The sequence below is a fragment of the Dermacentor variabilis genome, chromosome 9 (assembly GCF_050947875.1).
Source record: "Dermacentor variabilis isolate Ectoservices chromosome 9, ASM5094787v1, whole genome shotgun sequence".
In the NCBI taxonomy this organism is placed as follows: Eukaryota; Metazoa; Arthropoda; class Arachnida; order Ixodida; family Ixodidae; genus Dermacentor; species Dermacentor variabilis.
In genome coordinates, this window is record NC_134576.1 from 81882051 (window position 1) to 81894913 (window position 12863).

Here is a 12863-nt window from a genome sequence, read left to right on the forward strand (position 1 = left end):
GAAGAAGACGATGGTTGGAGAAACAGGAAAAGCCCACAGATGGTGCAAATTTTCTTTAGCATGCGAACGACACCGACAAGACGGCAACGGCAGTTGTTCACTATATATGTGCATACGATGGCATGCGACTTCGTGCTCGCCTGTCACTCTTTGCCTTCCTGTATTCCGGAATCTCGAGAAACGAGTCTCACACCCAGTTTCGCCAACATCAAGTCCCCCAGCAACTAAAACGCCCCCCGCCCTCAGCCCCTCTCCGCCCCCAAAAAACACACACACAAAAGGAAAAGAGAACTGCCCGTCGCATCGTCCCTTTCAAGGTTGTCTGGAAAGCAGAGCCGTGAAATCTGTCGCACGCTCCGACAACCCCCGGTTTTTGCCAGTACGAGTGTACGTTCCACTCTCGCGGGTTCCTGAACGATGTACGAGTATATATATATATATATATATATATATATATATATATATATATATATATATATATATATACCTGTCCTGTGCCATGTCCGCATGGCGCAATCCGCGTGTGCATACACGCTCGCGCGCAGTCACACGAGGAATCCGACGACTTGTCCCTCCGACCCCGAATTTTAAATTATAATTCTCCGCCGCGCGCTTCACGCGTCCCCGGTGGGAGGAAGATAACAGTATATACAAATAACACCGGCGATATTAGGAGAGGCCAAATATGACTGCGCTGACGTACCTTTTGAATAAGCGCGCATGTAAGTATCCGTAGTCGTTCCTTGTCGCGGGAGATCCGATCCGGTGACAAGAATTGGCTGCGCTTTATTTTATGAAAGTAACACGTGGGACCGATGCCAGCGTATACGCGTCATGCATCACGCTCCGCGGAGCAGGCATGCAGTGATTCGGGGTGTGCACCACTTCCGAGAAGGCATGTACATACGACAACGCTTCGTCCGGGAATGCCTCGGATGCGTGATGCAACTCCGTTGTACACGAGCTCATGTGTAGGTGCGAAGGGCTTGCAGAACGTCGGTTTAGGGCTAGCAACGGTCCCTTCCTATGCGAGAAAGACGAGAGGGATGGGGAGCAGCTCGCTTTCGTGATCGGCTACGTCGACTACGCGGTGTTGTCTCGAGCGAAACGGGCGCAATCCATTATACGGCGACGGTGTACTTACAACGAAGCGCCACTCGTATACTCCGTTTTCGCCAACTCCGTGCAGCACAGCGGAAGCTCGTGGCTACGTTTGAGCCATGAAGCCTGCTGAAATTAGTTGAAGTGTGGTTTGTATCCGGGTGAACAAAGCAAGGCAACCTGCAGCCTGAACTACTTGAGCCCTCAGCTTTGTTGATACTGACGCTTTTAACAGATTAATAGTTATGGCTTGGGAGTTAAATGCGTGCAATCCTGTGGCTCTTCCGTAAAAATTCTGTGAAAAAAGCCCTTTGGCGCTATAGTGTCAGCCAATCAGTTACGAGAGCCGTATGACTGCTTCATAGGAGGTATATAGGACGGCTCGCCCGTTGTGGGCCATTGATCCTTTCGCGAAGCTTCCGTTCAGCCGGCGTCGCGTAGAGGGCGACCAGGGGCAGACCATGAAAAAGCGTTTCTTCTATCGTAAGTGCTGTTTGCCAACCGCCAGCCACCTCCGCTAACAATATATCCAATTGGCATCACGATTGGCTGGCAATTCTGGCGTATAGCAACACTTTTGTGAATACGGCTCGGTCTGGTTCGCTGTTCTCGTTAGATGACGGTTTTGCATCACTGCACGGAATTGTTGAAGTCAAAGGAGTCCGCATACGCGCTGGTTGGGTTATAAGCAGGCTCGTGATAGAGCGCGATTTTCGCTTGGGGCGCGCTCGGAGTACTTAGTGTTTCTTTCTTTTTTTTTTTTTTTTTGTAGCGGTTTGCAGGGTATACTTCAGAATCAATTATCCGCTCCGTAGTCGTGTGCTGACGGTGCATTGTTGCACCGTCAACGTTGCGAGGATAATTGAACGGACGTAGCTGTCAAAAAAATCCAGGAGCGCGGGATACTGGGGCGGTGTCGGAAGTGACGTGTCGGCACGCAGCATTCTTCTTTTTTTTTTTTCAGCGGGGAAATAATCGAAATACGTCGGCGGACGCGGCTACCAAAGGAAGCCTGTGGCACGGGTGTTGTGGCTATTACGTCGTTCGTGCCTGTACGGCGTCTTACGAAATCCTTACAGTGAAGTGAAAGCACCTAACAGTGTCAGTATGCACGGGGCCGGGTGAGAAACTATCTCGAGAAAGTCACTCCACAAGCGAACTATAGATAATCCTTACGTAGTAATCTTACTTAAGCAGCGGTAGCCGTTTATATAGGCTGGCTGGTTGATTAGCTTAGTTTAATCGATAGTTCCAGGTTATTCTTATTGGTGGCGTGCACATGAACGGGCACGCATATATTGTGGAGCATTAGATGCTCCCCCCCCCCCCACAAAAAATAGAGATGATGTCAGGGGGATCTTCTATCAGACATGCAAAATAAAAAAGCAGCTAGTGCAGCAAAGAAAAATGATACGAACCTCGTATGAACGGTGCAACATAGAGAGAATAACGCAGAATAACTGTTATTCATAAATTAACGATAGATAGATAGATAGATAGATAGATAGATAGATAGATAGATAGATAGATAGATAGATAGATAGATAGATAGATAGATAGATAGATAGATAGATAGATAGATAGATAGATAGATAATCAGTGGTTGGGCTAACATTTTTAAAGCAACGCCTCAGCTATGCCGGCGCTCTGGCGTACAGCAAGGGACTCCAAATTTCAACTTCCCGGGGTCCTTCAACGAGCACGCTTCGCCCTCGTCAGAACGTGGCCGGCGAAGCCGATAATCGACGCTCATCAGCAAAGCGACACGGCCACCGAGCGACCGCGACAGCGGCGGAGCTCGTGCTAACCAGACAAACGTGACCGTGCTATACTTGCAACCACGATGTCGCAACCCCGCGTCGGAGCACGCACAGTTGAGCCAGCGACGTCGCCGCGTCCTCGAAGGACGGCGGCCCTCAGTACGTATAGCGGCGCTGTCAGTCACCCAATCAGCCACCTTGCAGGGGCGCCTTCGCCGGGAGGACGCGCAAATGCGGCCTTTTACTCGAGCACGACATCGTGCGCCGAAGACAGGCGGGTACGGCTTGTCCGTCTCGAGGTCGCGGCTCTGTGGCGGTCGGCGAAGACTGACCGGAGTAAAAATAAAACGGTGCGCGTTCGGCTGAATGTGCCGTATTTGCAGGCTTGTAAGATGACATATAATCAGGAAATTTTCAGGCGTAGGGGTAATAGCTGCAGTGGCTGTGAATTAAACCTCAAGGCGTTTCGACTCAAGAGAAATGATCGCAAAGCGTCAGAGCGTCCTAAATAACTTAATACAAGGGTATGCACTGACGTCATCAAGGCCGCCATTTCATTTGCACGGCCAGCACGGAGAAAAGCCGCGCTTTATCTCGCCCGCTTATCTCCAGCATCACAGTGGGGGCCAGTGGTGGGCGCCGTGAATGGGACGACAAAATGGCGCACGGAGACGTCACGTGAATGCTCCCTCGTGACCCGCAGAAGACGGTCACGTGGACGCAGGAAAAGGCCAAGCGTCACACTCGCTACTGCTTTCTCGGTCGCCTCCTGTGGTGCCACTCGTGACGGCCGGCGTAGCAGCAAAGCTGACGACCAAGCGAGCCGGAGCGAGTATCGAAACGTCACGAGTACGCATCGAGCGGTTGGGCGGGTCCGCATGACACCGTTTCACGCGCGCACGTCACTGAAGGGGCCGCTCTCATTGGTGTGCGCCATTGGCGGCTTGCGTCTTTCATATCCCGCTCCGCGTTCATCTTTCGCTATGCTCGTTCGCTCGGTTACGACGACGCCGACGCTCACCGCAGGAACGGGCACCTAAGAGCTGGGGAGGAATTCTGTAAGAGTCCACCTAGTGGACATGTCCATTTCGTTTGCTGCTCAAGTGCTGATTTGCTATGGTGCCTTGTGCTGCGGACGCGCAGCGCAGCCCAGCCTATCATAACTTCAATAGCAGACGAAATGAACATATCCGCTAGGAGTATTCTTACAGAATGCTTCCCCGGCGTTCTAAAACACCCGTGTCCCGTTCATTGGGGTCAGATCCCCTGGTGGTCAAAATTAATCCGGGATCCTCCACTACGACGTGCTTCATAATCAAACCGTAGTTTTGGCACGTAAGACCCCAGAAATGCATTCAGTTTATTATAACAGCGCCGGTGAAGACAAGTCACCTTGTCGAAACGTTGGCTCTAGCGACATTCCTTCATCTAGACACATTCATCACTTCAAACCTATGTGACCTCTTTGTGTGAACTTGTCTTGTTTGGATTTCTCGCCAAGTATAATTCTTATGCGACCGTGAAGCATAGACAGCATAGACGCTTCAGTGCGATCCTTTCAGAAAATGCATCCAGCTACGAGTCCGACCCGCCTGTACCATTTGCAGTTACTCCTAAAACGGGAGTATACAGATATACGCGCGCAAGTACGGCAGGCATGTTTGGCCTTCAACGGCGAGTTGCGTGCAGTACATGTTCGTACCGTACCAGCGCGTGCCCTCCATGCTTCTTTAGAAGTGCGCGGGGCAAAGTGGTTCCGCCTTCATTCTAACTGCGGCTCGTTACATATACATACACGCGTTCGCTCCCCGCCATTCGTGACACCTGAAGGTTGCACGCATTTCGCGGACGTCTGTCAAAGGGGAGGAAAATGGGCGCCCTTATGCGCGTCAGAATGGAAGGTCGCGTTAGCAGCACCACGTCGACCGTACCGCACAGCGAGTTCTTATTTGTACGAGTATACATCGATGTATGCACAACTTACGCCGTCGGCATTTTTTCTTTCTTTCTTCAGAGCGATAGCTCTTTCAGCTCCGTGTGTGACCTATATCAATCAGTAGACGTGCGTGAGAGGACGAAGACTTTTTTTTTTTTTTTACTTACGTGAGTGCACGCAGCTCATAAATCTTTGCGAGACGCATGTTCTGAAATCAAAATTAAATGGACATCCGAAGTCTGCGAGATGTCAATTGAACATGCCTGGATAGTGGGCGCTGATACGTGCTTGGGATCACCTCAGAGACAATACATTCTTAAAGAAATTACTGATATGACATTTTCTGCATTTCAATTTTAATTTTCTGCTTCAAATGAAGGTCCTCAGTCCCGAAACATTGAAAAAAAAAACACTGTCAAGCCTCAGATCCCCTAAACAACTTACTATACTGACTCCCGTTAATTCGATCGTTGTGGGACCACATGATTAGGTCGTATTATCCGAAAGGTCAAATTAAGAAACAGCGGATGAATTGACGAATTCAAATCTCCATCTTTTTTTTTATTGCTTGAAGTTGTCTAGCTGAGACGTTTTCTTTTTTCTTGGCCTCAAAGTGGGCGACTCAGCCAGCATAAAGCGACGAACGCCGAAAAGTTTAAACGCTGCTTCTGAGTCACACAAACGAAAAAAGTGGTAACGGTCACGAAACAAGTGGCAACAGATGGCTTCACGGGCGGACTGAACGTCGGTCACTATATGATAAAAATAAATTTAAATGAAACAGTCACACGCCTAAGGAAGCAGTAGCACCGCCTGCTGACTGTCTTGCGTTTTCCAAGCTTCCAGTAAGCACTGTGCGCACGATGGAGTGGGGGTAGGTATGGGTCGAATTAACCGAAACGGTATGGTTTCGAGTTCGAACTAAACGAATGTTCCTTCCAGGGAAATGTATGCATGTTTTCTCGCTAGGACTTTCGCGTGCGTTCGAATTAAGTGAAAAAGTCAAATGATCAGGAGTCGTCGGCATAATAGCGTTTCCGCGAACAAGTCTTGGTTTCGTTTCTCAGGAGGCGTATTTGTCGTGATGTCATGGCACATAACGCATTGACGTATTTGTCGTGAAGTCATGTGTAAGCAAAACATCCCGACGTCCCGCTTCCACGTGACTCCCCTTCTGTGTCACGACATCACAAAACATAATACTACACCTGCGGAACGAAACCGAGACTAGTTGTTGAATATTGAATAGAGATGTGCGAATATTCAAGAATTCCGAATAGCCAATCGAATATACTGCTATTCGATTCGGGGCTTGAACCGAATCGGTGATATTCGAAACACCGAATATCTGTGGAATTGTTTTGCTAATAATCAGCACCGATGACTAAGCAATCTGAAAAGATAAATCTAAAACAGCCAAGACTTCTTCTCTTGCCTCTACCCTTGGGACTACCCGTATGTAACGCATATCCCGAGCTTTTACATTACTCTGCAAGCATGGTATTGATCTCGGAGCAATGTTTCTCACGGGACACCGACGCCCGCCACCAATCTTGGATTATCTTCTGGGCATTGTAAACTTTGTCAAAATTGACCCAGCTCTGATTGACCCAAAGGGCTGCTACGACCTGTCTGAATGGCTCAAAAATGCCGCAATTACGGAATCCGCCAATATGACGGAATTTGACTATGCCCAAAAATAGCACACCTACTGCACCTATATATAGTGAGGGGCTTGGTTTATCTATCGCATTTTTATCGCGGAGCTCTCGGTTGCTTTATGCCCTCGGCGGCACTTCGGTACTATTGCTTCGCTCGTAAAGTTTGCATTTTATTAAGACGTTCACTTTAGAAACGGTGGCAAAATAGCACCTTGGATGCACTAGGCACTGCTACATATGAGCTTATTTCTGCGTCCACTGAAACAATAGCACCGCGAATTTTCCACATTCACTGCCGTATATAGGAGGATAAAAAGAGATAAAGGCAGCGAGGAGACTATCCAGTGCATAGACCGGCTGCGGTAAGGGGGTAAAAGCGAAAGAAAAAAAAAAAGACGACAGGACATTTATGGGAGCTTATTTTCATGCATAGCATTCTCGTCTTCTTCTGCTGATTCGAATTTATGAATGCTTGAAGTAATTTTTTTTTCAGAAATCGCACACTGCACTTAAAGAAGTGACGTTATTCGAAAACTACTCCATTAGTATTCGATTCGGTCCCGTCGTCATGTCAATGAAGTCAGGCATGACGACGTCGCTCACAAATAAACAAAAGTGCGGCGCTCGCGTGAGGCAGCCGCATCGACTGCGGTAACGTGGCGCGCCAGTGTATCACGACGTCATCATGACGCATCCACCTCCTTATTACCGAAACCGAAAGTGAATGGCTCGTGGACGAAAGTATGTTACATTACATCATTTAGAGCGTTTTGACGCTGGCCAATATTTCTCAAGTGCTTAGAGTCAGTGCTTGGAACTTCATTGCACGCAATAAAATGACGAATCGAAAACGTCACGTCAGTATAGTCGGTAAAGACTGACATCAACGAAACTTCACTTTGTCTAATTTAATTACATATGATGCAATCCAGGAGAAGCTACAGAGCTGTAGTAAATGCCTTTCTCTTCACTTAATATTTTAGCAGACGATACAGATATGCGTCGCTGATATGACGCGTATACCACATCGCGGCCTCCAGATTTTCAGCGAGCCGCGGGCGCCATGCATCCAGTTTTTCGTTAAGGGTCCCGAGTCACAGAAAATTTGGCGTCCCGCGTCAGGCTTCGGACGTCGTTTTGGCAGAAAGATTTTCGAATCAGCCATACCCAGGCCCTTCATGTGGCGCAAGGAAGCTACTGAAATATTTGAATTTATCAAGCTAAAATACGTAGAAAAATCGTAAAGTAAGACTTACACACAATACAGACATGATAGCGTGGGATTGTAAATTGACTGTACGAGAAAACGTAATTTTGTAACGCGAAAATTTAAAAGAAACTCCTTTTCCAGCGTTTCATCGTTCATAGACCGGCCACGGCGTCCGCCATTTGCGCGCGCTTGCACCTGGGGATCTTGGGGGCTACGGAGCGGCGCGCCCGGTTCCTTCAAATACCTCCAGGTGGCGCTCGCCTCCGCCATTGATTAGTGTTCCTGTATATGCTCCCTGCGGGAGCATGTACAGGAACACTACCATTAATTAGGGCGCCTCGATCCGCGCGCTCTCCTCCGCCGCCATCGAGGCACCCTACCATTGATTCACAGTGGAGGAAAAGAACCAGGAAGCTTACCAGCAAGTATGTGGCCTGTACGCTGGGCAACACAGCAACAAAGAACGTCAAGTGGAAAGTCAAGGAGCTTGAAATAATCTCATGGGTGGCGGCAATGGAAAAGAAACCTGCCATGAGTAACCACTTAAGAGAAAAAAACGAAATCAGGAAAGAAACAATAACTCAAAGGGAAGCTCATTACTTTTCGAAGCGAGATCTGGATGCCTTAGAACACGCACCTATAAAACGAGATCTAAGGAGGAAGAAGAAGCATGTGATTGCTGCGGTAAAGCTAGGGAAACGATGGAGCATGTTTTATTAGAATGTGAAGACGTCTGCTCAGCGGTCGATTTAGGCACCACTGGCCTCCTTGAAGCCCTTGGGTTCAGCGAGAGCAGTGGAAAAGTAAGCATGTCCGCAAAAGGGGTTAGTAAGAGGCAATTGGAGGATCGGTGAAAGAAAAGTAGGGAAGCGACAAAAAAAAAAAAACAAACGGAAACGTACAAAAGCACAGTTCGCAATAGGGGATCAGAAAATTTGGTTGTGGGAGTTCATAGTTTCTTTTTTTTTCTTTTTTAACCTAGGTAGCAGGTTAAGCAGTATAATAGCAAGAGCTTGGTGGCGCAACTCATCGCCCCGTTCCAAAGGGAACGCTCATAAACATCCATCCATTCATCGTAAACCGCATCGGAGAGGCCGCGTTTCTACCAGAAAGCTCGCCTTTGCGCATAGCGTTCGCGGCCAGCGTTTCCCGGTAAACATTACCAACAAACACGGTTAAAAACGCTCCAGTTGCCGGGAAGCGTGAGAAGCAGTCAGGGATCTTTGAATGCTATTGCGTTGCACTTTTAAAGGCGAAGCTCCATCTTTTTTAGTTTCGATATAGCAAACGCTTATTTTTGCGAGCTTTTCGTGACGCGTACACTCGTGTTTCAAGCGTAAAGTATTCCGCGGAAGGCTGTTCCACATCTGTACTATCTGACACTGGGCAACTGACGCGGTCTGAAATTTCGGTCCGAAACTACCCTTTAAAGAAGGGAAGTTTACCGACATAGCACTGACTTTTTTTTTTTTTTGCCTTTGAATGAAGGATTTAGACCCCGAAACCCTAGAAAAGAAATCTGGCAAGCCCTGAGACCTTCCTAAATGATTTGCTATTTTCGGTTTCATCCTAGATGGTGTATGCGTCATGACGCATCCACAGAAAACGACACCGAAAGTTTGGTCGAATTCAAAGCTTTTCGTTCGTAAGTGCTTTGCCATTGGCCGGCGATTTTCGCTAGAGCCCCAGCATCAGGAATGGCTGGCATTTCTGATCACGGATACTTTCTAGCGCAAGAGATTTTTCGCGAATGCGCGTCCTGGGTCGCAGAAAAGCTGTTATAGTAAATTATCTACGAAGCTCCTAGAAATAATTGTCAGCGTTGCTTCCCGAGGTTTTCGAGGCCCAGGACGTTTCATGAAAGCCCCCCTCCCCCCCCCCACAAAAATGTTAAGTATGCGTCACTTCGCTATGGATCTTCTTGCGAACACTTCTTGGCGCGCAGATGCCCCGTGTCTCGGTTCACGCATGGCGGGCGTCTTGGCCGCGTGCGAGGGACCAGATATCATATTGCGGGACCACTCACACATATCGGCAAAACACCTGCCGTCGAGCGCCCAAGACGTGTTGGACGCCGGCACACGCTCACGAAGCCACGAATATATATGTGTGTGTGTGTCCCGATATCCGAAACGGGCACCGTCCGTGCTCGCGTCCTTGGCACAGGCCGTGGTGGTATAGGGGCAGAGGTGGGGAGGGGGGCATCATGGCCGCCGCTTTCAGTGTCACGGTGAAGGGAGAATCGTGACTCCCGGGGCTTCCGCGCATTCGGCGCTTTGCCGCGTGATCCCCGTGCTAGCTAGCTAGCCGCTTGCCCCCGTGGCAGCTCATCCCGCCGCTCGACGTCACGGCGTATACACGTATACGTATGAGGTGTTAAATACGAGATTTTTTAAAAAATCTTATCGAATATGAACTTTCGAAAAAAACAAGCTTATCGACTATAGAATCTAACAGCGAATATTTAATTTCATTTATTTACCTTAAAGACCCCACTAGGGGGTATCACACAAGGGGTGGGTGTACGTAAAGAATAAATAAAACATTGAAATTTGCGTCAACAGGTACTCAGTCACATTGGCAGAAAAAGATGATGGACAGGTGAAAGTGATAATATTGCGAGGAAGGCCGTTCCAGTCTTTGGCTGCACGAGGAAAAAGATGATGCTGAAAAATTGAGTTCTCACACGTGTACGGGAAACTTGCAGTTGGTGACCAGTGCGAGGAGATATGTATGCGGGCGATGTGATGTAAGGAGCACTGTTAAGTGATGAATAGTAAAGCTTATGGAATAGACAAAGTGTTGCTATGCGTCGGCGGAGGGATAAAGCTTGCAACCTAGATTCCACTGTGAGGGCAGTAACACTGACTTCGTGAGAATAAGATGAGTGAGCGAATCTGGCGGCACAATTTTGTACCGCTTCAAGGTCATCTACGAGACATACTTGATGCGGGGGCCATATGGCTAACGCATACTCTAGTTTTGAACAGATAAGTGACTTATACGCTAATAATTTAATGTGTTGGGGCCCATTATGAAGGTGTTTCAGAAAACCGAGAGTTCTATTTGCCGATGATATGATGTAGTATATGCATGCCATGACACATCATTGGACAAAGTAACGCTGAAGTATTTGAAAGATGTTACTGCTTGTATAGGTTCGTTAGCAATTGTGTACGGGAATGTAGCTGGGCGCTTTTGGCGGGTAATGGAAGGAAGTTTACATTTAGTCGGGTTAAGTCATTAGCCACCAGTCGCGCTATTCCTGGACACGGTCTAGATCACGCTGAAGTTTCGCTGCATTGCAATGGTTAGAAACTGATTGGTAAATTACGCATTCAACAGCGAACATTCGGATTTGGCAAGATTAGTGTTTAGGCAAGTCGTTACTATATATTACAAATAAGAGAGGAGCGAGAACAGAACCTTGTGATACACCAGATGTTATAGAAACAGGGTCAGAGGGATGATTATTAACAAGGACGTGTTCAGGTCGCTTAGACAAGAATTCCTTGATCCGAATCAGAATGTTGTGGTCCAGGCTTAACTGATTTAGTTTTAATAGCAATCGTAAATAAGCACTTTATCGAACGCTTTTGCATAATCTAAGAAAATGGCATCAGTCTGTATGTTGGTGTCGAGGTTAACATGCAAGCCATGAATAAAAATGGCCAGTTGGGTCTCGCATGAGGAGCCCTTTCGAAAGTCATGCTGAGATGGATGAAAAAAGTTATCTTTATCGAGAAATGGCATGATATGAGAATGAATGACATCCTCCATGATTTTGCACGGGACACTTGTTAATGATATGGGGCGGTAATTAAGTGGTGAATCTTTTTTACCAGCTTTGTAGACAGGAACAACCTTCCCCACTTTCCAATCATTTGACATGTAACCTACAGAGAGTGAATGAGAAAAGAAAATACACAGATATGCAGTAATGGTATGTCTGGTGTTCTTTAACAGCTTGGAATTAATTTCATCGACGCCTGTTGATGAAGAAAGCTTAATGTTATCTAACAAAGATAAAATTCCATCATGAGTTATTGTGATAGCAGGCATAGTAGACAGAGTTCTAGCCGGTGTTGTAGGCAAAGATGTGCTAGGTTCTTTGATGAAAACTGTGCTAAAAACAATGTTAAAGGCGTTAGCGCATTCGAGGTCCCCGACGGTTTCTCCCAATTCAATGGTCAGAGTGATAGCAGATAATTCGATAGGGTTGATGACCTTCCAAAATTTTCTCGAGTTATCGTTTAACAAATTATTATTATTCACGAATAATAATAATGACGACAAGGGTAACGTCACATGGTTGGAAACGAAGCTGTCCTTAAGCTTCTTCATATGAAGTGAAGAAAGGAGCCGGACACCATTTATGGGCACAAGCCTGTAAAGATCTACAATCGAAGTGGTACCAAATCCTGTCAATTCATAAATTGAAATCGCACGCACGTGGGCAGCCTCAAAAAGTCATGTTAACGCATATTACTGTGCAAGAACATTATCTGCTTTACATGTTCTCTCTGTAGCTGATTGAACTTACACAGCAATGATGACTATTGAGCTGCAAAACCTAATTAGACATTGCTTAAATGACTTTTATTTAGCGAAGTGTCAGTATGTGGTCACATTTACAATGCGACAGGAGTGGTCGGCAATACCTTGAGCACTGCTGGTTTATGGATTTATTGTGGACAGACAGCAGACAGTAGGTTGAGAAGGCATACAGCAGTCCACAGTGTATTCTGCACTTTTGTGATCAACCAACCAACCTGTACACAAAAATCATTTTATGCACCACGAGATCATGATGGTCTCTTAGCTCTGCTGCTTAATCGACCACCAACACAAAGTTGGACTTGCTTAATTCCCACCACACACAGAATTTTTTTTTATTAATGCACTCCTTGCACATGCAGTAAGCTGGCAAAACGTTCCCAAAAATGTTTTATGAACAGCAGTGTAGTGGGCTCTTTGAAGTGTCAATATTAATTTGGAATTTTCCATGTGCCGCTTTTTATATTGCATGTCTAGTTTTACCATGTCTGCAAAAACCCAATCTCAACTTTACAAGTTTAATGTGTATTTTGTACTAGCATTCTATTGCATAATGTTCAAGTTGTTGACATAAGTGGCGCATTATATCGTAGTTTTAAATCTTTTTACATTTATACCTGCTATAATTTGTATGTATA

General features: G+C 46.8%; 1 protein-coding gene across 1 annotated transcript in view; it reads left to right on the forward strand.

Moving 5' to 3' along the window:
• Positions 1-12863, forward strand: part of LOC142557014 (uncharacterized) — a 171485-nt gene that overhangs the window by 130403 nt on the left and 28219 nt on the right. The gene's annotated exons all lie outside the window — the stretch shown is intronic.